This window comes from Protopterus annectens, chromosome 8.part0 (genome assembly GCF_019279795.1).
Source record: "Protopterus annectens isolate FY-2018-M chromosome 8.part0, PAN1.0, whole genome shotgun sequence".
Classification (NCBI taxonomy): domain Eukaryota; kingdom Metazoa; phylum Chordata; order Ceratodontiformes; family Protopteridae; genus Protopterus; species Protopterus annectens.
Window position 1 is genome coordinate 1,820,463,780 of NC_056741.1, and position 24,574 is coordinate 1,820,488,353.

A 24,574-nucleotide genomic window follows, 5' to 3' on the forward strand; every position below is an offset into this window, starting at 1 on the left:
AATTCTGATGAGACTGTTTATTCTGTTTTCTGCCAAAAATGGAAGAGAAGAAAGAAAATCCCTTAGAACATTTGGAAAAGGAGCGTTGAAGAATCTTAAGAGATTTCCTGGATCAGCTTGCTCCGTTCATCATACTTTTTGATTACCTGTGCAGCAGAGGGGCTAGACCCTAAGATCTTAACCCAAGGGAGAATTTAAAATCTCATTTTCATCAACATCTAGAAGGTTCTGAGAATGCAGCCATGCAAACCTCCTTAAAACAATACCAGTGGTCATAACCGTGGAAGACATATCAGCAGAATCATACACACACTGTAAGCAATGAGTAGCGACCTGTCCAAAAAAGAAAGTTATTTAAAACAGATTTTCCTCACAAGACGAAACTGCAGATAAAATATTCCTTATATTTTCAGAATTTGTCAGAACAAACTCTAAAAATATGATCCTGATATTTCAAAATTTGCAGAAGTAAATATTTATTTCCCATTCTTATCAATAATCAATAATTTTCACATCATTATCAGAAAGAGCTGGATTGGAATTAACTAAGTGCTCAGCAGCAGTTGGATCAACTAAGGCTATGGCTGCTTTGCTAGGTTTGGGAAGATTGTATAAAACATTAAAAGACTGTAGAATTGTATGCATCCTATCTCCCTTTTTTGGAGCAGGTGGCTGCTTATCAGGAAAATGGCAGGCAGTAACACACATTCTCTAAAGCAGACATAACAGGAGGAATGGGTGCAGGCTATGGAAAATCCCTCTGTAACACCTCAGAGTATATATAGAGGGACTGATCCCACTGAAAACACTGGGACATTCTAGCAATAGAGAAAAAGAACCCCCCCCCCCACAGGAAGAGTCAGAAACTGAGATCTCCTCTTTGTCTGATTCAGAAATCTGAGGATAAAACACTGAATCTATCTCTGCATCTTCCTGGTTGGATTCAGAATCTCGCATTTCTTTAGGAAAAGAGGAATCCCTCTTTCTTTTATCAGAAACTACTTTGCAAGAAGGATCAATAGCCTGTATTAAACCATTAAACTACTCCTCTCTAAAGAAGTGTGATGACCTGTAGATACATGCTTGATTTTTTGCTTCTTTTTGACAGGCAAAATTGGGTTGACTGGGTTACTAATGGTAGCAGCTGCTTTTCCAGGGATGGACACAGCATTCTACCACAGCTGCTCCCTATCCCACGACTGACAACAGTGGCTCTCTCTTGCCCTCTGAGGGGACTCCATTAGCTGTAGAGGATGTGGCTAACCCCTGTCCATAGTGGCTGTAGGGGCTGGAGGGATCTGGGATAAAAGATGAGTAGTCTGAGGTAAAACAAATGGCCAAAACAGAGTCACCCACCTGCACCTGAGTTAAATTGCTAGCCTGCTGTGGTGGCAAAGACTGTTTGCTTTTTTGTTTGTTTTTTGTGACTAGAAGAAGGAGTAGCCACAGGACCAGTAGTCTGTTCTATTTTTAGCAGGAAAAAAAAAAACAATAAAAAGCTCTATCAAACATTATTCTAGTCCCACAAAGGAAAAAATTAATAAATACAATTTCTTGACAGAAAATATGTTTTCAGTTAGTTAACACTACTTTTAAACTGACAGGAAAAAACGAGTGCTCCATTTAAAAGTACATTACAGTCTTGAGGCAGTCCATTAAAACACAACATTCTTAGCTTTAAAATAACTTTCATGAAGAGAAAATTAATAAAACATCAATACATTTATGAAAATGGAAGTCTTTTCCCCCAAGAGAACTTATCTGCCCTGCAAAGAAAAGCACATGCTGACCGTCAATACTCAAAAGCCTCAGAGGAGTGTAATCTTTGGCAGCAGTAAAGCTCTGAAGGACTTCACTTCCAAACTCATCTTTTAGTCAACTTATCTCAAGCTCCTGACAGTTTGGGCATGTGGAACGTGTCCTGAAGCTTTGGAAACTGTCCGGCTGTAATATAATTGGCAGGTTATAATACATATAGCTCAGGCTACTGCAGCAGTGATTAATATAATGAGCATATGTCCCTCATCACCTTGTACTTTCTCAGCTAACTACAATACACAGACTTTGCTATAAGCCAGAAAATTACCCAGCCCTTAACATCTTAATAAAACTCTACTTCAACAACAGAATTTTACACTCTAAAAAAAAAATCATTAATTGCAATAACTAAATCATTTAATACTGCAGGTGACTTTGTATAATCAAGTAATTTAGCTAAACTATGGAACCACACCCCACTACCACTGAAATCCACTCAGAATGTAAATTAATTTAAAACACAACTTAAACTTCAACAATCAAATCAATAGATCTGCTCCAGCATACATCCAAAATAAATGTCACTGCAATCTTCTGTTGCAACATCATCAAACCATATATCTTTACTCAGTATACTATGCCCCACAGCAAGTCTTCACCAATACCTGAATAGTTTAACTTGCATCTCCTAGCCATGTACTTATCTTTGTGGTACTGCTCACATCTGACCTTTATATTTCTAATATAATCCTTATTATAGCCCTATATAATTGTTTCTGAACCTGCTTAATAACTCAGTGGTACAATGTTGGGGGTTTTGCCATGCTGAGTTCCTTCCATCGCATCCATTTCTTTGAAATTCTAATCACTAATCCAAAGATCTATTACCTAGTTTTTGTTTGACAAACATACTAATACACCTTATCAAATGGTCAATGTTCAACATCTACTAAGTACATAAGTATGCTTCATGCTGTGATATTTTCCTTTACTCCATCTTAATGTAATGTAAGTAGCTTATGTATATGCAATTGTTAATGTATATTACTGAATGTCTGTTTTGAAATGTTTGTAATATGTTATTTTTCTCCTCAGACCATTGCTGAAAAGAGGTTTTTGACTAAAGCTAATAAGACAAACTTGGTGAACAAAAGCAAAATAAATAAAACAGAGGTGTAAAAGAAATAATAATAATAAAGTGACTACTACTAGATACATAGAAGATGGACTAGACACCTCTTCTGAGCAAGCAGTCCTTTCATAGCCTAAATTAGACAAATGCAACTCTGATACACACGTCAGAGAAGAGACTGTCCTGTCATGATTGTCTTGATTGCAAGCCAGAACTGGTAGGTCCTATACTCTATGACAGTTTTTCTCACATGATCACCTGTTTTTATTTTGCTTAATTTGACAAAACTGCATTAACCCGCTAGTAGGAAGCTTATGTTGGACTAGCGTACGTAATGTATGGTAGAGAGGGATGCATCAGACAGGCTTAGCAAATTACAGTAAACACAAAGCTGTGGCTTCTGGCAGTCACTCAGAGCTCTGCTTTCATTTCTATGTGGCTAATCAACAGTGGTCTTAAATGGCTATCTAGCTTAGGGGAAGATTTGCAATTAGTTATTACCTTTAGTTTTGTGAAGAAAATGTACTGAGGATTGTTAAGCAAATATTAAAAGCATTATACATCTTTGAATAAAATGAATATCTTTCCTTGTAGCTTTTGCCTAATCATAGCTGCAATTCCACTTGTCCATTTCTTTAATAAAACAGAAGACATATAAGCCCACTTAACTTGCAGTCAGGAACTGAAATATGATGCTATTTAGAATAGCAGCTGTATTGGCAGTAAACATGCAAGGTCATTACCAGTTTTGAGCTTAATGCTAACTAAGTATTTTATAAAGCCATTTTCTTCATCATCACTCTAAATTGAACAAATCAGAAAACATTACCTGAGGTCATATGAGTGCAGGTACAGTAACAATCATACAGCGTGACTTGTATTTTAAGATAATGCTGACATTCAGAATTTGCTGCATCAACCATTGCATAGCTCGCTACCTACACAAACATTTATTCCTGTCAGAAATGTCTAAACAGAGATTATTATATAGTTTAATTAAGGATTGTTACTTTCCACTTTTTTTCTTTTTGCCTTTCAGCTAACACTCATTTCTGCTTACACATGCCCAGTGCATATAACTATGCTAAACACTTTATCCTGACAGTACATGGAACATATTAGGTCCTGACAGTTTTAAGACCACTTGTTGACAAATGATAATTTGCTTCTTTATATCTTGATTTAAACAGTGCTGACAGTTATTTTCATTGGAGAACATTAAATACCAGTATGAGCTGGCATTAGCAGTGAAGTCATTGGGTAACATACTGTATGCAGCCATAGGTCCTCACCACTTTGATTTATGTGGATGTTCTTCGTGTTTCACTGTTGCAGTTATTACATTTGGTTTATCTGCTTGCAGGTAGCTCTCAGTCGGCCCGATTAACAAAGTCTTGGGTCCTGCGTCAGTTGCTGTCCCTTCTTCCATGACATCAGGTCGTCAGGGGTATAAAACATGCAGCTGATGCCATTACATCAGTCTTTCTTGCCGTGCGGTGCCCAAAGCAGAAGCAGTTCACAAGTGCCGGTCGGCCGACTCCTGAAATTTTCATTTTCGAGTTTCAGAACCGAAGTCTTCAACTAAAGCTAAGTACCCTGTTGGGGAAACCTTTTCTTGCTCCTTACCGATGTCAGTTGTTGTTTGTGTTTCGGCTTTTCCCGGTAAGGAGTCGCCACAGCGGAAGTCCTGTCCGCTAATGACTGGCAGTAGATTTTTACGAAATGCCGAGGTACCAGCTCGACATCCAACCTTCAACAAAGGCATGCCCATTTACGCACGCATGTCTTTCGAATGCTACCCAACCATGGCGAGGACATGCAGACTCCACACAGAAGGCACTCCCAAGCCCAGCCGAGAATCGAACGGGAGAACCTCTTGCTGTGAGGTAACCATGCTACCGCTGTACCACCATGGCATAATAATTGCATTACTTGTGGAAAGCAAATACCTCATAAAGATTTTCATTCGTACTGTATTCTTTGCCTAGGCCCTGACCACGACGTACCTTGCTGTCGGTTTTGTGCTTTATTTAATCAGTGCACTATCCATCGTCGGTATATTTTCGCCTCTAAATATTTTGTTTTTTGGTTTAATTATCCAGAAATGTCATTGGTTAGCCATCCGACTACAAGAATTCTGAAAAAATGCAAAGATAAAGACAGAGACAGGCCGCCGAGGTCCAAAACTGCCAAAGATGCTTCTCCTAAGCCAGTTGCCAGTTCGCCAGTACTCAATGAGGTGCTTTCACAGCCCCTGATATCCTCTACTTCTGATTCACAGGCCTCTACTGAGACCGATTCGGAGTCCGGTATGCCACGAGATGCTTCAACTATGGAACTCACGGATGTCTCTACCTTGGATGGGTCCGGAGCTGCTGTGCAGGCACTGGCTTCTGAGGGTGTATTCAGGCCTACGGACTTGCATATTAAACCAATGCCTCCTTCTTTACTTAGACCTAAATCTCGATCCATGCCTAAAAAAACGACGCCCAGGCCACATGCTCAGGCCTCTATGCCTAAAAAACGAATGATAAGAATGGCTGAAGATCTAATAACTCTAATCAGGGGTAGCCAACCCGCCCACCCCCCTTCTAAGAGGCCTAGGACTGAAGTTGATTATGAATATTCTGATCAAGATTCTGTTTTTTCTGATTCTTCTGATGATCTGGATTTCCCCTTATCTACTTATGAAGATTCTAATGCAGAGGACTCCATTCCCTCTGCTTCCCCTCCTGAGGATTTTTCTTTTGGGGAAACATTACATACTCTAAGGGAACATTTCCACTGGGAAAGCCAGGATTTTTCTGATTCAAAAAAGAGGCTAAGGGATTTCCTTCTCCTACCTCAGCGTAGGCCTTTAGCTTTTCCTCCTGTACTAGACATTGTTGATGATGCTTTTTCGGAATCTAGTTTGGCCCCTGATTCCCTACCTCCTGCTCCCAGAAAACCTGACAGATACTATAGGGGCCCTGAGTCCCACAAGTTCCTTTTCAAAAATCCTGTTGCAGATCCAGAGACTATTTCACAGGTGCCCAAGGGCATTAAGGCTTCTACTGCTAAAAATCCTACCCCTTCTGATAGAGACTCCAGGGTGCTGGATAGATGGGGTAAGAAGGTTTATACTTCTGCAACCTTGGCCATTAGGGCTTTAAACTGCCAATTTCATATGTTAATGTATCAGCAACATGTTATTGGACTGCTTAAACAGAAAATGATGTTAAGTCTTGACTGTGTGGAAAATAAAGAATTACACGATTTAATGCATTCTGCTGAACAAGTTGGAAAACATCATTTGCAATGTGGTTTTGATTCATTAGAGGCCTCTTGCAGAGCTGCTGTTACTGGGTCTGTGCTCAGAAGGCATACTTGGCTTAAGGAGCAATCTTTGCCTGATCGTGTTAAAGCTAAATTGTTGGATGCTCCTTTAAATCAGGACCGCCTGTTTGGCAACAAGGCTGAGGAAATTCTTAAAAAGATGGAACATAAAGCTAAAGCTATGCAAACAGTTAAAGATTATTTACAAGTTCAGCCTCCTAGATTTAGTAGACTCTGTCCCTCTAAGAACTGGTCCTTTTCAGCCCCTTCCAGGTCTTCTCAAGCCAAACCCAGACAGAGCAAATACCCCAGGTTTCAGTGCCAGGGGACACACAGAACTAAGCAGTGGGGGGCCTCCACTTCCAAATCTGGGAATAATAAGACTCCCCCCTATGGTAAACTGTCTCAATGACTTCCTTTTAAAATTTCCAAACACTTATCAACTGACTGCCCTTTGGGGGGAAAGATTGCTCTTCATGCAAAGAACTGGGAACTCATTACCCAGGACAAATGGGTTTTAAATATAGTGTCCCAAGGATACAGATTTCACTTCCACATGTTGCCAACACCAAGTGGGTGGCCGGACCTACCCCCAAATCAGTGGCCAGAGGCCCCAAAATAAGTACTTTATCTCTTAAGCATGAGGGCTATTCAACTGGTACCAGAAGAGGAAAAGGGACAAGGTTTCTACTCTAGACTTTTCCTGGTACCCAGAAAAGACAATTTATGGCATCCTATCCTGGACCTGTCTACTCTAAACACCTTTTTGGAGATTCCAAAATTCAAGATGCTGACTCTTCACCAATACTTCCTATGCTAGGCAAAGATGCCTGGTTGGCAACACTAGATTTAAAAGAAGCATACCTGCACATTCAATCAGGGAATCTTGCAGAAGATACCTACACTTCAAAGCAGGCTACATGCACTATCAGTTCTCTGCACTGCCCTTTGGCTTATCTACTGTGCCCAGGGTATTCACAAAGTGCCTAGCTCCAGTTATTGCATTTTACAGGCAAAGAAATATTCAAATATACCCATACCTAGACGATTGTCTAATTCAGGCAGAAAGCCAGAACATCATTTTGAATAATCTGGCCTTTGTAAAAAGGGTTCTAACTTGTCTGGGGTACACCATAAATGAAAAGAAATCACACCTGGTACTCTGTCATCAAATTATTTTCCTGTTAGCAAGCTTGAATATAACTTCCCAGATGGCTTACCTCACACCAGAGAAACAAATTCATTTGACAACCTACTTCAAACAAGTGGCCACAAAAACTCTGCTATCTGCAAGACAAACACTGCAAGCCTTGGGGTTCATGGCCCCTGCATTCTTCTAATTCCATATGCAAGACTGCAAATGAGAAAACTACAGTGGTATCTAAAAAGCCTATGGTGTCAACATTCTCAAGACCTAGAAACAATGATTCCTATCATACCTTGCCTATGCCTAGAGTTCCTTTGGTGGTCAGAGGCCTGTCACCAAACAAGGGACTACCTTTCACACCACCCCTGCCACCCAAACCCTAACAGCAGATGCATCAGACTATGCATGGGGGGCTCACCTGGCAGGGAAGTGCATTCAGGGCAAATGGAACCCAAGTCAAATGCACCTGTATATCAATCAAAAAGAAATGTTAGCTGTACAGAATGCTCTGACAGCCTTCAAGGACCACATTTTTCCAGGACAACTAATGGTAAAGATGGACAACACCACTCTTATGTGGTACATAAACAAGCATGGGGGTACACATTCTTACCCCCTCTGCAGACTAGCCATGGCATTGTGGAACACAGCCTTGAGCTACAAAGTGCACCTACAAGCTCATTTCCTGCCAGAAAATTAAATACACTGGCAGACAGACTAAGCAGAAACCTCATGGATCCACACGAGTGTAAATTGGAACCAAGGATTTTCAACATGCTGACAAGCAAATGGGGGAGCCGAGATATAGACCTGTTTGCCTCTCCCCAGAACTACCAATTGGACAAATTTTGCACAAGGACTCCCCACAAACAAGCCAAGAAAGTGGATGCTCTGTCCTTCAGCTGGAAAAACCTATTAGTCTATGCCCCCCCCCCCCCGCCTCTGCTCTCCAAAGTACTACTAAAAATCAAACAGGACAAACCAAGGATGATTTTGATTGCTCCAGACTGGCTGCGCCAACACTGGTACCCCCTCCTGCGCAGTGTGTCACAGTTATCTCCATGGCACCTGCCTCAGACTCCTTCCCTGCTGTCTCAGCAGGAGAACCAGATTCTGCACCCTCAGCTTCTAACAGTGAACCTTGCAGCCTGGCTAATTACTTAATCTCGCCTTTACCATCCCTCAGCAAACCTGTGATGGATATCATTTTAGAGGCAAGGAGGCCTAGTACTAGAAAATCTTATGCTGAAAAATGGAAAATATTCTGTGCCTGGAACCAATCTCAAGGGATGAGCACAGCAGCACCCAATTTACCTCAGATTTTACAATACTTATCTGAGATGCTTCACAAGGGCCTGTCTTTTTCCACCATTAATATCCACACCAGCTATTTCAGCTCATTATAACACAGAACCTCCCCTCTTCTCTCATCCACTGCTCAAGCAGTTCCTCAGAGGGGCCAAAAATTTGAGACCACCCAGGAGAGCTCCATCCCCAGCCTGGGACCTTAACTTTGTCTTGGAGAAACTCACGCTACCTCCTTTCAAGCCAGCTGCTACTGCAGACTTAAAATTCTTTCTTGGAAAACAGGTTTAGTTTTAGCAATCACTTCAGCTAGAAGGGTATCTGAATTACAGGTCATTATGGCAGTGGAGCCTTTCATCATCTTTCATGCGGACAGGGTGTCCCTCAGAACCAATCCATCCTTCATGCCGAAAGTGGTATCCAGTGTGACTATTAATCAGTCCATTCATTTGCCAACCTTCTTTCCCAATCCGCAGAATAAAGGAGAATGGATACTGCATTTCTTAGATGTGCACAGACAACTTAGATTCTACTTGGACAGGACTAAACCTCAAAGGAAATCTGAACAACTGCTGGTGGCATTTGTTGCAGGGGCAGAGGGAAAGCCTATTTCAAAGCAAACCATTTCTAAATGGATAAGCCATTGCATTAATTTCTGCTATAAGCACCATGGAAAACCTATCCCCCAGGGGATCAGACCTCACTCCACCAGGGCTGCATCTGCCTCTACAGCCTTTCTCAGAGGCATCCCTACCAGGGACATCCTAGAAGCTGCTACCTGGAGTTCTGTACATACTTTCACCAAGCATTATCATTTGCCAATTTTCTCTAAATCCAGAGCTGGCTTTGCCTCTGCTGTCTTGCAGGGCCTTATAGCTGACCCTAATACTATCTAAATTCCTCCTCCCAACCATAGCTTTGGGAATCTACCCAAATGTAATGACTGCAACAGTGAAACACAAAGAACATAGTACAGTTGTGTACACTTTCCATAAATGTAGATGTTCCAGTCTATTCACTGTTGCAGTCCTGGTTATCCTCCCTCCAGCCCCCTAACTTATTTTGGCTATACCTCTATTTTCCTTTACTATGCTTAAAAGCTTTTTTGGTGTATTTGCTTTTTTGTTGGAGGTATATCTTTGTACTTTTATATTTAATATCTTCCCATTAGGGGGCACCTGACATATGGGGCAAGAAAAACTGATGTAATGGTGTTGGCTGCATGTTTTATACCACTGGCGACCTGACATCATGGAAGAAGAGACAGCAACTGACACAGGACCCAAGACTTTGTTAATCAGGCTGGCTGAGGGCTACCTGCAATCAGATAACCTAAATGTAATGACTGCAACAGTGAATACACTTGAACATCTACATTTATGGTAAGTGTACACAACTGTACTTTTTACATTTAGTGGCTTCTGATGAATGTGGCAGTTCTTTAGGAGCTATATCTTGAGACCAGATACAGATTATAAAAGTCGGTGTCTTATCTGTAATGTCATTATAATACAAAGAGTGAGAAGTCTGTCCCTAGTACATGTGTTACAACAACAGAAGCTGTGTTTACTGATTTGCAAATCTCTCTAGTTTTGTACAGCATAGCATAGCATAGCATAACAAAGTAAACATACTCTGTATCACTTTCTGTTTACTGTGTTATCATTAAATGTTTAGCCTATAAGATACTTAATTTATGTACTATGACTCAGATCAGGAAATAAAAGAAAATAGTCTAATTAAAACATACTTAATTGCATTTGGTAAACACAAGATTTAAATGCTTTCTTCCAGACCTTCAGCAGTATGGCTGCATGTGGGTTTTATTCTATAACATTTATTTTCTATTATAAATGCAGCACTGCATTTATTGTTCAAATGTGTGTGTTAGTAAACCCATGTAATAACATGTTTAAAATAAACGTTTAAAACCAAAGTTATTTGCAGAGTCATAATCATATCTCTTAACCTTTGATCAGCAAAATGTGAAACGCGATGCATGACAAGGGGCAAAATGTGTGAAATCAATCAGACTTAAAAAAATTAAATCACAAAATACACTATAATCAAAATATTATTTCTTATCATGTTTGCATATTGTGTGTGGCTGTGGTGGTGCAGTGGTTAGCATTGCTGCCTCACAGCAAAAAGCTCTCAGGTTCTATCCTCAGCTGGGATACATTCTGTGCAGAGACTGCATGTCCTCCCTGTGATCATGTGGGTTCCCTCCAAGTGCTCCAGTTTCATCCCAAACATATGCTCTAAGTGGATTGGACACTCTAAATTGGGCCTAGGTGTGTGTGTGTGTGTCTTCTGTGGAAGGTTGGGCACTGGGCTGGCAACTTGACACCATAAAACTTCACTGCCGATCATGAGTGGATAGGTGATCCACTGTAGTGACCCCTAACCAGTACAAGTCAGAAGAAGATAATGTTTGTATATTGTGAATTACAGCTGATAACTGTGAATACATATTTTAAATGTCATTGGGCAGTGCATAAAATCCCCTTTACCCTGTAATGCAATGGATGTTTTTGGAAACAAAATGGATAAAGTACCTCATAATGTGAAAGGTGTGCTCTTACAACACTAAATATGCTTTAATGTGTTCCACTTTTAGAGCTAGTTGAGAGATGACTCACAAAACAAGGAAGTGAATTGAAAAAAAATATATTTCAGGAAATCCTAGTTTCTGTATTACTACATATGACCTACTAAATTAATCTGTTGCTCAAATCTGCAAGCTTCAGATCTGTTTCTGGTTTTCAAGTTTTTGTTGACAGAAATGTGATTGTAAAGGCATCTGCAACATTAAAAGCATTTCATTTTGATCTAGCTTTTGACATTTGTTTATAAGTTGCTGATCCATCTTTCTAATATGTTTGCTAAGTTTCCATGACTAATCTATTTTATTTCTAACAGACTTGTTTGTTTAATTTATGTAGATATTTTTTAACAAAGCTATATTATAAAGTGTTACTTTCTTTGCTCTTTTGTGATATATACTGTAAAAGTAGCCGACTCCAAATCCAGCTCCAGGCAAGTGACAAGTGGAGTACCTCAGGGTTCAGTCCTGGGACCGCTCTTGTTTGGCATCTACTTCTCTGAAGTACAGGCCAACACTAAGGGACTCTGGCTAACAAAGTTTGCAGATGACTGCAAACTGGGAGCCATTATTGAATCCCTAAATGATGTGGATACTCTACAAAAGGGCCTTACAGGAACAGATGCTTGGTGCCAGAGCCATGGGCTCAAGCTCAATGCCAAGAAATGTATAGTTATCCCCTTTGGGAAAAAACATGTATCTGTGAATTACCATATAGGTGGCAGTACACTAAACACTGAAAGTGTGATAAGAGACTTCAGGACACAGGTGGACAGTGGTCTCACCTTAGATAACCACATCGCCACAACAGTAAGGAAATCCTTCTATGTGGCACACCTCATCACTGAGGGCTTTTCATACAGAAAAAAGGAGGTCATTGTCCCACTGTACTCATCCCTCATTAGATCCATTATAGAATACAACGCCCCGTTTGGTATGTACCTCTCAAGACATCCGCAACAACTGGAAAGGCCACAGAAATACCTCACTAAACGAATCACAGGCCTAAAGCAGATGCCCTACTCTGACCACCTTAAAAAACTCCAGCTATACTCTGTCGCATACCGTCTACTCAGAGGCGATCTCTGCTTAACATACAATGCCATGTCAAACCCAGAGCTGTTGGACATGCTACACTTAAAGAAATCCCAATCCCTCAGAGCCACACTCTCCAGGGATCTAAACCTTGTCATCACAATAAACAAAACATGCTGGAGGGATAGGTTCCTGACTCAGAGACTCCCCAGAATCTGGAATAGATTGCCCATACATGTCAAGCACAGTGCCTCTTTGGCCCTCTTCAAAAGGAACCTTGACGATTGGATGAGAGAAAGGAAATTCACCCCAGGGATCACGTCAGTCACCCTGCTAGACATGGGTCCAGGGAAGTAAATAGTGTGGGAAGAAATAGCCAGGGAATTGTTATTTCTGGGCTTGTATAGGCCCTAGGGCTGATAGCCTAGCACCAACCTATGAACCTATGAACGTATATACATTAGAGAAATTAGTTATTTTTGGCACAAGACAGAATAATACACTGTGACATTATGGGGTACATCTGGGCAACATCTGACCATATAAAAGACATACTCTGCATTTCATTAAAACACCTACCCAAGTTCTTTTTTACTACCAGCAGATGACTGTTGCTGTGGTACACTTCTCCAAGGAGGTTCTGACACTGAGCTTCCAATCAGTAGGAGTTATCAAATTAAGAAATTCTGTGCTGGTCCTGTAACAAGGATACTGAAGCATGTTGATGTAGCACTTCTTACTGGGGCAACATAGGTATTACAGTTACTTGGGCTTTTAGACTAACAGGAGTCTTTCAATGGGAGCTAAATTACTGATGTTATATATAGTGTTCTAATATCCATTTGTGCCTAGAAAGGGAAATGCACTATCTGGCCCAAAAACACACTTGAAAAAAGTTAGAGTGTGCATCTCGGGTGCTTAGTATGACAATTATACCTCAGAGATAGACATAATATGTGTCTGCACTCAAGCACACGTGTGTGTGTTTGCATTCATGTGCATGTATATGAATCTGTGATTGCATGAGCCTGAAATTTTAGATCAGGTTAAGGTCTGCATAAAACTAAAGGTTCTTATTACGTGCTACTTTAGAGTCAGAGCCCATTTAGAAGAGAAGGTAACAGCTCAAAAAACTTTCCTGACACAATGTAATAATAATAATTCTAATATTAATAATAATAATATAAGAGACATGCAGGGAGATTAAATTGTGGGTAACAGCACTGCAAAACAAGAGCTCATAACACCTGGGCAGCTTTATGTTGTTAAATTTTCCAGCCACTCAATGGTTCATAGTGAATTATCATTCCTTTCAAGTGGTCTTAGATTTTGCCTCACTAAATCACTTGACAGAGTACAGTTTTGTGGAGAAGCTGAGGAATATCTTTGCAAGCTAAGGTCTATAGAATTCTTTTATGATACAGAAAGACAGGAGACCATAGATATTGTGAATCCAAAAATAGATTACAAAAAATCCTTCAAGCTCCATCAAAGCTGGATAGATAGCTATATGGACTAATTTTGACAGACGGTGAATCATTGGTAATCATATGAAATATCAGGACATGTTAGACTTGAGTCCAGAAATGCAGAGACTGATTGGTCGAAAGAACAAATGTGCATTTATTATGTCCAAGATGCCATTTCTTGGAATATTCCCTTTTTTTCCCAAGGTATAGCAATCTCAGAGTTGGTATATATAAATCTGGGGGGGTTGGAGGGCTTGCTCCCCACATGATGACTACAGACCTCCCATTAGAAGTTTTAAGGAAAAGAAAGATATTTTCAAGATTCACACATCTCTGTGTTTTAAGCCTTTTTTTCAACTTGGTAGCCATATCATTATATCCTGAACATGTAAAATACAGATCTGTTACAATATATTTCCCTGTGAATGAATGGCAACAGAGTCCTTCATATTCAACCATCTCATCATATAGGGTTGGCAGTGATCATTCTGAACAGTAATAAATATATGCTGAACATAATAGGCACACACACACACACACACACACACACACACACACACACACACACACACACACACACACACACACACACACACACACATCTATGTTTCATCATTACTTATATTTCCTTTCACACTGACCAGTTTTATTACATTGATCTCTCAACACACACACACACACACACACACACACACACACACACACACACACACACACACACACACACTCACGTGTACAAATCCACATATACACTCTTACACAACAAGCACGCAGCTATACCCTTTTATCATTTATGATCCAGGACTCTGTCCCTTATCTGGGGATTGAACCTAGGCAATACACCCACATGCATTTCATTCAGTTGTCACTGCTACTGAACCAACAAGGAGCCTCTGGACAGTTAGGTACCTGTTTACCCCAAAGAGTAGTTTTTTTGTTCAACTAGGAATCCACCAAGAATGTGTTTTTCTTTCTTTAATGAAGCAAATAGTGAATGTAGCACAAACCATAAGCCTAGTATTGTATTAGCAGCCCAAGAGGAATGGAAAACTTTGACCCTCAACTGGGGATTGAACTCAGGGCCTCTTACATTCTGTGTTGTTGGCACTGCCTCTGGATCAACAAAAAGCTGCCAGACAGTTAAGTACCTGGTTTCTTCAAGGGCAGTTTTATTCCTTTAACTAGGAAACCACAACTGAGATGATTATTTTTAAAGTCATGAGAATCCAGTGCATTACAACTGAGTACACGTTGTACTAATCTGCTCCCTGAGGGTTTTTTTACAGATGAAAAACCAGTTTATAAAAGTATTAAATTATTGAAAGGGAAATTTCACTGTTTCTGTTTAATTCCCATCTTTTAGCAGTCTCTTTCTGTCTGCCTGTCTGTCTCTGTCTTTCTCACACACACACACACACACACACACACACACACACACACACACACACAAATACTGACACTGTTGTTAAAAGTAGAAGAGTAGCAGCTGATATATATATGTATATATATATATATATATATATATATATATATATATATATATATGTGTGTGTGTATATATATATATAATTATTTGGTGCAAACCTGCAATAAATATATCCCCAGAGCACAATTACAATATTGTCTGTCTGCACAAGGAGAAGGAAACATTAACCTAATCTATGCAAATTGAAGGTTGTAGACAGTAATTTCCCAAACCTTCACCTATAGAGGTAAATATCCCACTATGGACCAGTGGCAAAGTCAAGTAAGGATACAATACTATCTGCGACCTAGTAGTAAGTTAAACCTGGTAGATGCAGCCAAATAAAACATTATAAGCTATGAAGCCTCTCAGTCTTCATAGCTCAGCATGTAGCATGTAGTCTTTTGAAGGTGGAAGATCAGAAAGCTGTGGGTTCTGTTCCCACCCTACCTAGATGGATTAATTTTCCCATACTGACTCTGCAGTGCATCATAAGAAGGGATGGAAGGATAGAAGGTGTTCATGTGTATGCCATCCTTTCCTGTTGAGATAGTTTTTGAGCCTCTTGGATTATTATTTCTCGTTACCATCAATTTAGCAGTACTTTGTTGCTGTATAGCATGACGACGTAAATGAATAACATATATTAAATAAACTGCTAGACCTTGGCAAGATAGCCATCTCACCAAATCTGTATCAATCACTAGACATTTCTGTTGGTACACTCGTCAACTGTATTAATGAGAATAATACCACACAACTCATTGTTCAGAAACTTTTCAGTGTTAAATCAAATTCAGACTGAAACATTTGCACTTTAATATATTGCAAAATAAGACCTTATTGCAATATGTAATTTTGAAAAATTTCACATTCTTGCTTCCAATCCACTCAGATTCAGAGAAGGTTGCTAAAAGTTTTAAATGTACAAAAAATACACGTTGTACTAAACATTGTAAAAACTGCCATGATTAAATATATCGCACTTAATATAAATTCTGTTAACATTCCAAATACTGAGTATAAAAAGAGAGAGCTATTTTTATGTTCCTCACCAGATGCCTTTAATGCTTTAGAATAATTCAGATTTGAGACTAGAGTTACATAAGGATAGCTCTCCCTTTTTATACTCAGCATTTGGAGTGTAAAAAGGGTTATGTTTCTCACCAGATGCCTTTAATGCTTTAGAATAATTCAGATTTGAGACTAGAGTTACATAAGGATAGCTCTCCCTTTTTATACTCAGCATTTGGAGTGTAAAAAGGGAGACCTATCCTTATGTTTCTCAACAGATGCCTTTCATGCTTTAGAATAATTCAGATTTGAGACTTTTGTTACATTTCCCATCACAGTACCCTGGTCCAAGACCCTAATAGCTACTGTCTTATTATTAACTAAAGAGAAACTTTCTAATTATAAATAAATACATGAATACAAACTTACTAAAGCTGTCAGTCCAGACAGCAAATGAAATGAGGACATAGAAATATGCATTTGAATTTGTTGATACTCGTCACTATGCATTTAACAGTTCTTTACTGCATATTGGGAAGACTTGAGGTTGCAGTTATTATTTCTAAAAGAAAGGGCAGTGTTACTGTCATAGAAAATTGCTGTCATCTTAGCCTGCTGTGCAGTGCTGTGATACTTATGGGATACTATATCTTAGGCTTGATAGACAGTGATCTTTCAGATCTAAACATCATAAATGTTTATCACCGTGTTTCTATAAAACAAAAAAGTCCACCATGGTCAGTGCTCATTATTTTTTATGATGTTATTATCAGAGCCATTGAGACATATTTTCCTATAGCTGTTATTTCCTTAGATACTGTCCAATGTTTCTGCTCTACTTGACATTACGTTCTGATTCAGAAATCTTTCTGTCTGGATAATAATGGGCAAAGAATGCATTGTAACAAAAGCTGGCTATTTAAGACACCAACTAGACTGAAACTAAACAACAGACTCGAATCTTTCTATATCTTTTCAGAAGTGTGTATTTATTCAATGCTAATTGTGTCTAACTTGTGCATGTTGCATTTATGAATTTTCTCATGAGCTCAGAATAAAAATATGCATTGACATTAGGTTACAATATATCACAAACTCACAATAATTGAGCAGGCCTTAAGCAAACTAATTTGGATGGCATTCATGCATGGGATGAAGCTAATAACATGCAGTCCAATATCTCTGAAAGTAAAACAATGCAACTAGGACACTAGCAGTAAGACAAGAGAACTGACTATGCTGCCAGCAACTCAGGTTGTGGAACAGACATGCCACTGGTAAGGATTGTGATGGCCCCCTCTTTACCCCATGACAGTAATCAAGGAGCCCCAATCCTCACCACTGAGACTGTAAAGAGGTGGTCACTAAGAACAGGAATGGATTTACACAGTATTCCAACTGCAGCTCTCAGCATTCAACACAATTTCCCCCAACAGCACACAGAGAACATGCTCTACTAGGACTGGAATCTCAGTCTCTCCAGATCTCAAACAAGACCCACCATTGAGCACTGTATCCCAGTTCTAATTATCTAGCACACACACTTGAATATCTGATTTAGGATGACACAGATTCACCAGCTGTGGCTCCTTTCTCCAGGTTACAGGATAGCTGCCACCAGTAAAATACTCTAAGGCTCTTACAAGGTATAACCAATTATACTGTGTCAAATTAATACTGAGATGAATGGTAGAGTGTATCCGAAGCAGTAAGACTTTTCGGAGTGGACACAGTGACACTGAAATAAGCACAGGCACTCTCAATATATTAAAATTATTCACTAAAAGACCAGCCACAATGAAAATGTGCAAAATATTTAATAATGGATAATAAAAATAGGAAACAATTATTATTTAGTTGCAAAAAACATCAGAGTTTTCAGTCACAGGAAATATAAAATAACACAGTTGGATAGAATCTCACATGCAGAAGAAGAAATAATACTAAATTAATCTCACAGTACTTTTCCTAACTAAACTAAAGAGAAACTGTCCCTAGTTAACTCACTTAATATCGCAAGGCAAGATGTACTACTGAGATGCTCACTTCAACAAGGCAAGATGAAATACTACACACACGGAACTATACAACTAACATCTCCAGAACAACTATTACTGAGCTGTGATAACTGATATAGATCTTGTATATAGCAGATTCCAGAATTATGTCCTTCAGCTGGTTATAGAATTTTATCACTTCTAGTCACCTGACTCTGGCACAGATCACATTCAGAACTCTGTTAAGATTCTTTTGCAGCCTTTTTTTTTAACATAAGCAAATTTTATAAATACATTTTTAATACAAGCATCTGTATAAATTAACGTGGCAGTCAAATGACATAAAATTATTTACAAAGCTTCAGTCAGTCATGCTGGCATATGCCACACATGCACTGTCTCACTTCTCCTGATACAGCTGGCAATACCTTATGTCACATCTCTGCCCACCCCAAAGACTCAAGCCAATTTTTCAAGTCACCCTGGAAAAACATTACTTGAAAGAAAGGAGCCTGTCTGGGAACACATTAACCTACGCCTTGTCTTGAGAATGCATCTGTATTGGCATTGCTGTAATCTGGACTGGCTAATACAGGAAGTCCTCCCAAAACCCCTTTATGCTTTTGGAATGCCTGCTCACAGGCTGATGTCCACACTATCATAACTGGCCTGTTTTCCTTGCCAGGTCTGTAAGGGGAGCAGCTATAGTACTATAACTGGGAACAAACATTCTGTAGTACCCCACTGTCCCCAAGAATGCCCTCACTTGCTTTTTGATAACAGGGACAGGGCAAGCCTGAATAGCTTCCACCTTAGCAAGTTCTGGCCTCAACTTACCCCTCCCCACTTTGTGTTCCAGGTAAGAGTCATCTGCCATACACATCAGACACTTACTGGGCTTAATAATCAATCCTGCCCTTTGCAGTCTGCCCAGTACCTCACTGACATGCTGAGGCTTCATTATGTTTACATAGCAAAATTTGTGCCCGTGTCTCCTGCCAAGCAGGTTTAACATATAATTAATGTCATTGACATTCCTTACCCCTAAGAAGGGTCTCTCCCAAGCTGCAGGCAGTGTATTGTGTCTGACAGGAATTAGCACCATAACCTGCTGTTCCACAACATACTCCCAGGCTTGCGCATTCCTATCATATCAGACCTTTTTCCTGTGGTTGGGCTCCTGCCAGGGTCTCCTGGGCCAATCCCATGATCTCCCTATGCCACAACGTATTCCATGTGGTATTCATGATCACCCTCCTACTCATCATGAATCAAATCTAAAGGCTCTCCTCACCATATGTCCATAAGAGCAAATCAACAAGTGAAAAACCTGTGGATACCTGGGGTACCTCTCTGCATGAAAAGGGTAGATGGAGCAAATGCTTGTCCCACTCTATCCTAAACTGGTCTGCAAATGCCCATAGCATGGTCTTTATTGTAGAGTTTAACCTATCCACAAGACCCTTAGTCTGGGGTTGGAATGGGGTAGTCTTTAGTTGCATCATCCCACAGTGCTTCCACAGAAAAGCCAGCAGGTCTAACATATAACTGGCACCTCTGTCAATCAGTATTTCTCTTGGGAAACCTACTCTGCTGAAAATCCCCAACAAAGCATTTGACACCTTTTCTGTCTCAATGGAGAACATAGCCACTGCCTCAGGGTATCTGGTAACATAATCTACTACTATTAGGATATCATTTTTCCCTGTGGAACCTGGGGTACACAAAGGCTTCAGAATATCCATAGTTAACCTTTGAAATGGCTCCTCAATCACAGGCAAAGGCATCAATGGAGCTTTGGTGTTGTCTCCTGCCTTGCCTACCTTTTGGCACTGCTCACAGGTCCTGCACCATGTTACATCCTTTGCAATCCCAGGCCAATAAAAATTCTGCATAATACAACTCTTGGTACACTTTATACCCAAATGACCTGAAAAAGGGATATCATGGGCTATGGCTAGAAGTGCCAGATGGTAGGCTCTGGGGACTAGTAACTGCTGTATTACCTCACTCTCTAGCCCTCCCTCAGGGGTCCACTCTCTATACAGTAACCCTTTGTTAACTGCAAAGGGAGTGTCATGGGTTATGGCTACAAGTGCCAGATGGTAGGTTGTGGGGACTACCAAGTGGTGCATTACCTCACCCTCTAGCTACCCTCAGGGGTCCACTCTCTATATAGTAACCCTTTGTTCCAGTATACAGACTCCCCTTTTCCTTGAGCATCAGATGCCTCCTTAGTTACCTTCCTCAAGCCTCATAAGGTAGGATCTGAAAGCTGTGCCTGTTTCAGCTCTACTTTTGTGACCTTTCCCAGCTCTCCTTCCACAGGAAATCTAGTATCTTTTGACAACAGTGCCTACCTATCAGCCTGAGTACTACCATTCACCTCTGCCCTTGCAGTCACCTTGTACATGGGAACATCAGTACCTACCACCAGCTGTAGTTCACTTTCAGGCTGAATGTTACAAGGCAGCTCCCTCCCTGAAATAACCACATCACCAGCCCCAGCTTCAGGCATGGTCTGTCTGGGTCTCCCCCAGGCTACCAGGCCTACCTGCCTGTCTCCAAGTCTGACTGTGTTTCACTGCATGGACACAAGGTACCACATTGTCAAAATCATTCCCTATTAAGACATCTGCAGGGATATTCTCAAATGCACCTATCTGCTTGTTCCCATTTTCACCCTCCCAATCAAGGTGAGCCCTGTCAAAGGGTATTTGGAACAGGGTTCCTCCTAAAGCTCTAACTGGTGTGGACTGCCCAAGCAAGTACTGCTCTTCTTTAACTACTGCAGGCTTCAAAATGGTTATATCAGTAGCTATGGCTCTCTTAGCTGTGGCCTGTCTTCCATCCACAAGGTAGAATACAAACTCTGGTGATAGTTTGGTACCTCTGTTGTCTACAGACAATTTACCACTGATGGGAGGTTATTTCCACTTGCTGGCTCCCTCACCTTTTGTTCCCCTCCTTGCTTCAGTGGACATTTGTATGCTACATGGGCTTCTGGTTACATTTAACACATATATCCATTGATCCTGGCTGTATACCTGAACTAGTGGTTTCCCCTGTTACTGGTAGACTCTGGGGTGATTTAAGCTGCCCACCATGGGTTCCCTAATATCCATGTGCAGCACTGGGTACCCGCCTTCTTATGCAGTGATGCCCTGCATGCTATGTAGAGATCCCCTTTTTTCCTAAGCTACAGAGTTACATTCTCGGTCTGGCAACCAGATTCGCATGTCCTTAGGCAAAGTTCTAAGGGCTTGTTCCCTCACCAAAAGGTCTGCCATCCTTTCAAAAGTGGTGAACTGACACCCACTCATCCACCTATGAAAGTTAGTGCTTAACTCAGCAAAATAATCACAAACACTTTAATTGCCTTGTGTCTATGCTCATGAAACTTTTTCCTATAAGCTTCAGGTGTTAACTTAAAACAGTTTAGCAAACATTGTTTTATTTTTTCATAATTTGATCAGTCAATATCAAACAATTTAGGAAAATCAGTTACAGCTTTACCATGCAGCAAGGGGGTCAGGAAACGTAAGCAGAGCTCTTGGTTAACATCATACTGTTTACATATCCTTTCAACTATTTGAATAAAGCTATCAAAATCAATATCGTCTTTAAATTGTGGAAAAAATTTACTCACCTTTTTTGTTTCTGGGGGTTGAGTTACTCCTTTCCGCATTACTTCCTTGACCCTGTGGAAGAATTCATGCTTATGCTGCTTCTCCCTTTCTTCAGCCTCCAAATGTTACAGTCTCTCTTTGGACTCCAAACATTTGGCCTCCAGTTCATACCAATGCTGCCTCTCCCTCTCCTCAGTTTTTAAAGGTTGCACTTTCTCTTCATTCTCCAGTCTCTTCGGGAGGGTGGGTTCGAATTCCACTACTGCCACCAATATGTGAATGCCCCCTCTTTACCCTGGGACAGTAATCAAGGATCCCCAGTCCTCACCACTGACACTGGTGAGAGGTGGTCACTAATAACATGAATGGATTTACACAGTATTTCAAATGCAACTCTCAACATTCAATACAATTTCCCCCAAGAACGCACAGAGAACACGCTGCACTGGGACTGGACTCTCTGTCTCTCCAGATGCAAAACAAGACCCACTGTGGAGCACTGTGTCCCAGTTCTAAGTATCTGGTACACGCAATTGAATATCTGATTATTCACACACACACAGACACACACACACACACACACACACACACACACACACATATATATATACCTGGGAAGGCCTGATACAGATTCACTAGCTGTGTCCTCTCTCTCTCCAGATTACAGGGTAGTTGCCACCAACCAAATATTCTAAGGCTCTTACAAGGGGGTAACCAATTATACCATGTCAAATTAGTACCGATATGAATGGTAAAGTGTGTACAGAAACAGTAAGGTTTTTTGGAGTAGGGACTGTAACACTGAAATAAGTACAAGTACTCTCAATATATGTAAAGTATTCACTAAAAGACCGGCCACAATGAAAATTTATAAAAAAATATTTAATAATGGATAATAAAAATAGAAAACAGAAAAATACTTCATATTTGCTTACAATAAACATCAGAGTTTTCAGCCACAGGAAATATAAAATAACACAGTTAGACAGAATCTCACATGCAGATAAAGAAAAAATATTAAATTAATCTCACAGTAGTTTTCCTAACTAAACTAAAGAGAAACAAACTCACTTAATATTGAAAGGTAAGCTATATTGCTAAGATGTTGACTTCCACAAGCCAAGATGAGATACTCTACACACTGAACTGTACAATAACTACTGAACAACTAATACTGAACTTTGATAACTGACATATATGTTTTATATATCAGATTCAAAAGAAGAAAAAAAACTGCTGCTGCAGGAGTTTCACATCACATCTAGTCACCTGACTCTGGCACAGTTCACATTCAGAACTCTGTTAAGATTCTGTTGCACACTTTTTAACATAAACAACTTTTAGAAATACAATTTTAATGCAAGGATCTGCACAACTTAATGTGAAAGTCAAATGACATGAGATTACTTTCAAAGCTTCAGACAGTCATGCTGACATATGCCACAGATGCACTATCTCACTTCTCCTGATACAGTTGGAAATATCTCACAACATCATGAAGATGACCAGTAGAGCTAAAACAAAGTAGCCAGTGGCCATCTCTTCTATCCATGAGGGGTGCTTACTACTTTTTTTTTTAAATTTCTCCGACTATTTTGGGTTTCTAATACCATGATGGGAATGGAACCCATTCCTAAATCGAAGTATGAGTAAAGTTCATGAAATTAAGTATTGTTTCAGCCCTTGATATTAGCCAGAAGTGCTCTTTGCAGCACCCACAACGTGCCGAGTGATGGCTCCTTCTACAATTTATATGGAGTTACATGTATTGGTAATATATTTTAGTATGACTGTAAATTGTTTTTTGTAAGACCGGCTGCTCCTACTACTATTGGAACTGTCTGGTTATCCTTCTTCCACATTGCCCTCATTTCTGCCTGCAAATCCTGGCATTTTATGACTTTGTGTCTCTCTGTATGTAACACACTGTAGTCACTGGGTGTAACAATTTTAATGATCAGTGGTACTTTTGTCTCCTTTTCGTGGACTACTATATCTGGTTTTCTTGCATCTGTTGTTTGAACTGTTGGTAATGGGTGATCCCATGTGATATAACTTCATCATTTTCTATAATTCTTTGTGTATCATGTTTCCATTGTTTTTTAGGTACTTCAGTATATTGTAATATTTGCACAATCCCCAATGCAGCAATCTTGCCACAATATTATGCCTTTCAGTATACAGTCCTTCTGCCCTCAGTATATCACAACCAACAACATGTGCAGCTATTTCCAATTCTGTTTTAATAACCTGCATTTGTCTGTTTCTTCTACATGTTCAATGGACATCACAAACCAATGTGTACATAGTCCATTATTTTGGGCAACCAATACTAACCTTTTGTTTTTTGGTTTAAATTCACCTCTCCTTAACCATTCCTGCATTTGATCCTGATCAACAGGAGGTTGTTCTAAGAGTTTTCTATACTCGCAACTATATTTATGTATTTTCCACATTTCTTGATTTCTCATCTGATTATTCACCTTATATTCTTTGTTTTGTGTTTTAACACATTCATTTGCTGCCTGATTTTTATCTACTTCTAGTTTGATTTCCATTCTCTCTTGATGCAAATATGCTTCTGCAAATCTAAGCAGGGAAGTCATCTTAGACGTATTCTCCTCATGTTTTAAAGCTTTCACTACATTTGGGTCTTGTGAGGTCAAAAGATATGTATGCAGTCCTACAATTAGAGATATATGC